Source organism: Corvus brachyrhynchos, unplaced genomic scaffold (assembly GCF_000691975.1).
Source record: "Corvus brachyrhynchos isolate BGI_N302 unplaced genomic scaffold, ASM69197v1 scaffold346, whole genome shotgun sequence".
Taxonomy (NCBI): Eukaryota; Metazoa; Chordata; class Aves; order Passeriformes; family Corvidae; genus Corvus; species Corvus brachyrhynchos.
This window is the reverse complement of record NW_008238644.1, coordinates 1253458-1257882: the sequence shown is the minus strand read 5'-3', so window position 1 is coordinate 1257882 and position 4425 is coordinate 1253458. Positions and strand designations below refer to the sequence as shown.

Genomic DNA, 4425 nt, shown 5'->3' with positions numbered 1-4425 from the left:
TCCTGGGGCTTTTGGTGACACGTGGTCAAGAAATGGAGAGGTACCAATAGAGGGAATTGAAAACCCCTATGGCCAATTCACATCCAATCATTGTGGGACCTTAAAATATCCACTGTGAGCCTTATAGAGTTAGAGTGTGGTGAAACTCAGTGTGTCCTGGCAGGCAGCTGCGGACACATCCTAACATATGTAAAAGCTTGCCATTGTGAACTCCACTATAATAAAAATGCCAAAATGCCACGTTTCCCAATGAAGTCTGGAGAAACTTACTGAAGGAATGATTATTTTTCAGGACATGAAAACATTCCCCTTTATTACAGTAAAAATACTTTATCAATATATTTCTAGAAGTTATTATTGGCTTAAATTAATCTTGTTTCATAAAATAGGAGTAGCAACTCTAATAAGAATAGTTCTGCACAGTTAAATCACTCAGGCAGTACGGAGTTGATAATTACAATTAAGTTGGCAGGAAAATAAAGATTGCCTATACATATACACTTGAAATTGAGTAACAACATGCTTTCAGTAACTAAAATCCTTATGTACTTCCAAAGACAAAATTTAGCCATAGAGGCAGAACATGATGGGTTCCTACTTTATATCTGCACATTGCAATGATGATTTTTTTGTGATATAGCAGCTTTAGGATACATAAGATTTATGCCAACTCCTGCCTGTTCTCACAGAGTGGAGCTAAATGTTCTTGTGCCTACCTTCAAACAGATGCTAATGTTAACTTAATTTCCAATGTATTAATGTAATCTATGTGCTTTATCTAAGCTGTAAGTTTGTTCTCTATACATGTTTAGTGCTGTATGAATGAGGCACAGAAAGAAAAATCAATCATTGCTTCACAGAGAAATATGAACTCTGTTAGTTTCATTTTTCACACTGTGAAAATGACTTGACCTTCCTTTCCTCAGAAATCCAAATATCTCCAATCTGTATTCATAGCTGGGCACAAATTTTCCATTAACATTTTCTGGCTAGAAAACTGTGATTTCATTATTCTTGTTTTGGGGGAAAATAAGGTTTTCTTTGGATCAAACAGAGTGTCCTCAGCAGAAAAGGTTTCCGTGCTGTCTCACAAGGGGTGCAATTCACTTAACTTTTGCCTCTGAGGCTGTGGACTGCCGGCCTCAGCCTGTCTCACCTGACCCACCATGGACAGTCTCATCTCTCCTCTTTTAGGAGCAGGGACATTGGGGCAGGTGGTGGCAGCTGCAGCCCAGCCTTTGGAGCACTATACAGGCCCTTGTTACTAGCTGACATTTTCCTCATTGCCTTTGTATGTTCCTTTGCATACAGAGTACAAATGTACTTTGGTAATGAGATTATCGAGCGATGTAGGTAGGTTTGAAAGAGAAAGGATGAGGCTGGGATGTCCCTTCCCTGCTTCAAACCCTCTTCCCCACTGTTTGCTGTTGAACCTGCTGAAGCAAGTGGGAAGTCTGACTTTTGGTGCAACCTTAGCAGCTCCGATAGCTGCACAGTGTTGTGAGTCCACCCATGCCTCGGCCGCAGCAGCCACCAGAGGGGTCTAGGCATTTGTGCCTTCATCAGAGGGACACTCCAGCAGGACTCCTCCTTCTCCTCAGACCCTAAATGGGGACAACCGCCCAAGCCACCCACGAGGAGCAGCTCGCCGGGAAGCCGGCTCTGAGCTTGTCGAGCAGGCCGGGCAGGGCCAGGCCGGTGGAATGGCAGCAGGTCTCCTGCCTGCAGCCTCGTCGGCAAAACCCGAGCCTGGCCCGTGCTGAGCCAGCATTCCCCTTTGTAGTACGCTGCGGGGCCGGGCCGCAGTGCACAGGGCCAGGAGGCCTTGCTGATCTTATTATCCCCGTTCTGAGCTGTTGCAGGTGCTGGGAACCGCAGTTGTATTTTCCACTATAACTGTGAAAGAGGTCACGCCGAGGGCAGCTGAATTTTCTATTCCTGGCAGTTCGGGTAAATGAACCCTTTGCTGTGTGGCGCCGCAGCTGGGGCAGCCTCATGCTCGTGCTTGCCCCTGAGCTGGGGCCTTGTAGGGGGTGCTGGATCCCTGTGCCAGCCGGCGGGCACCGAGGGAATGGTTACACCCCGACAGGTCCCCGCAGCCCTTCGCTCCTGTGGGCCAGGTCTCGGTGAGCAGGGCCAGCTCGAGCTCCACTGCTGTGTGTCCAGGTCATGTGTAGCCAAGCGTGGCCCTGGCAGCAGTGCTGCTGTGTCCCTGGGCAGAGGGCTCGGGAAAGCACTGTCCCTCCACCCCTGTGGCAACAGATGTGTGTCCGGCACAGGGCTCCAGTGGAGCGTGGGCTGGGTGTCCACAGTGGTGGCATTCAGGTGCATCCTTGGGGGTTTGAAACCAACTGCAAAAAGCTATTTGAAACTGACTGTAAAAAGCTGCTTCATTCACAAACTTTGTCACACAGCTGAGGGCACAGAGTGCTTGGGGAGCTCCAGGTACCAAACATGCAACTCCTTGAGGAGATGGATTTCCTCTGCTATTGCACTTCATGGGGACAGCAAATTTGCTTGGTGATGAAGGACCTCCCACCCCTTTGCTGGAATGATTTCTGAAAGCCTTTTAAAGGTCTATTTTGTGCATCTTTTGCTAGTTTCTGAAGAATTGAAAAGGGTTTGCTTTAAGAAAGTGAAGGTGCTTATACCTGGGAAGTGATTTTTCTTTCTGCTGAGTAAGAGCCCTTGGGCTGTTGCAGACTGCTTTGGTGCAGGGGTGACTGGCTGGCAGCCAAAAGACCCTCTGAGAAAACAGGAAGCAGGACTGCCACCTTCTGCAAGTCCCAGTGCTTTTAGTACGTTGTTTGAGTTTAATGGTTGAAGGTCAAGGTACTGAAAATAGGCAAGATATTGAACTAAAGTGATTAGATGACCAACTATGCTTTTACTTTTGTTAATAGTAATTGTTTGTTAAAAACCCCTCTCTGTACCTGTATCTGGAGAAACACTGTGAAAATGTGACTCCACCTCCCATGTTGGTCTATTGGTACTGGCCACAAATTATGATTTTGAATGGCGCCTTTAAAACCAACAATGATGCTAAAATAAGAAACAGAGAAGAGAGGGGCCCAACTCATGATGCTTTAAAGCTTGAGGGCCAGAGTAGTGTGTTTGAGTCAGTGGTGAAAACAGAGAGGCAAGAAAGGAAATGCTGTGTGCACCTGCGTGCCCTAGCAGGGAGAGGAGCGGTGCTTTGGGGTTTGCTGGGTGTGAGCGTGGACTGTGAGCAGCACAGCCTTGCCTGAGCTCCCTCCCTTTGGAGGCCCACACGACACATGACGCAAATAGGAATCTTGCAGTGAAGCCCAAATCAAGATGAAGTCTGTCATGTTTGACTTCCACTGATAACAGTGCCACAGCTTTTCCTCAGCAATGTTTTTAACCCAACAGCACTTACGAAACAATTGAGTACTCCTTAGGAAAGCAAAAAATTGTGGAGTACATTAGCTGCTCTGCTAGTGATGTAATTTATAATCTTAGATTTGTTTCTTAATTCTCAGGAAGCCCATAAAGCTGTTTTTGCTAGACGATTCATTGGAGCCTTGTCTTTAGTGGCAGAGCTGGCTGCTGGGACCAGCTGCATGAGTCTCCTGGGGCTGGACATGGCTGAGGAGATGGGACCCCACCAAAGTAAGGGTCATTTCAAACTTCATCAGGTCCTCAAGACTTGCTGGCGTGCAGGGAAGTTCAGGCTGTGACTGGTTCTGTGGAAAACTGGAGTAAAAATGAAGATGGCTTTGGTCTTGTCTTTGCAATAGCAATGAATGCACTTGTTTGCTCAGTGGGAATATGTATTTGGGATTTTATAAATATAAAATGGATGTGAAAAATCATAAGATATTGGTTACTGTTTAGAAGGCAGTTTGGATATGAAAGTGTGAATCTGGGCAGAGAATAATAATTTCATTTAGGAGATGGAGGGAGCAGTGGGCCCCTTTCTACTTCTGGGTATGGGGCAGCTTGTGACTTGGGCTTTGCTTTTCCCTGGGATTGATGGGGGAGTGGGGAGGGCTCTGCAGGGGGCTCTGGGATGCCCCTGTACTCACTGATGCCTGCAAGTCAGCTGTGCCACTACCCATCATTCTTTAAGCAGGTGGGCAGCAGGAAGGGTCATCATCCCAGCGGGACAGCAGGGTGTGCTCCCCTGGATCCAGACCTCACGAGGCTCGGGAGGGCCTTTTTTATCCAGCCCTCCCTGGTTACCCGGGCCTGACTCTGCTCTGACCCTTCCCTGCCATCCTGGATCTCCCAGCGCAGCTGACCCGGAGCTCTGGCCGTGCCAAGTCCGTGCAGGCAGGTTTGTCCACACGCAGGAGCTGGCTCTGGCAATTAAATTATAGGATTATAGGTTCTTGGGATTATTTTTTATTTATTTTTTTTAACTCGCTCCCCTATTCCCCCATCTCTTTCCCCCTCTCCGAC

At 47.6% G+C, this 4425-nt stretch overlaps 1 protein-coding gene across 1 annotated transcript in view; it reads left to right on the top strand.

Annotated features, from left to right (window-relative positions):
* The window catches only part of AFF2 (AF4/FMR2 family member 2), a 364304-nt gene that overhangs the window by 21280 nt on the left and 338599 nt on the right, over nucleotides 1–4425 (top strand). The gene's annotated exons all lie outside the window — the stretch shown is intronic.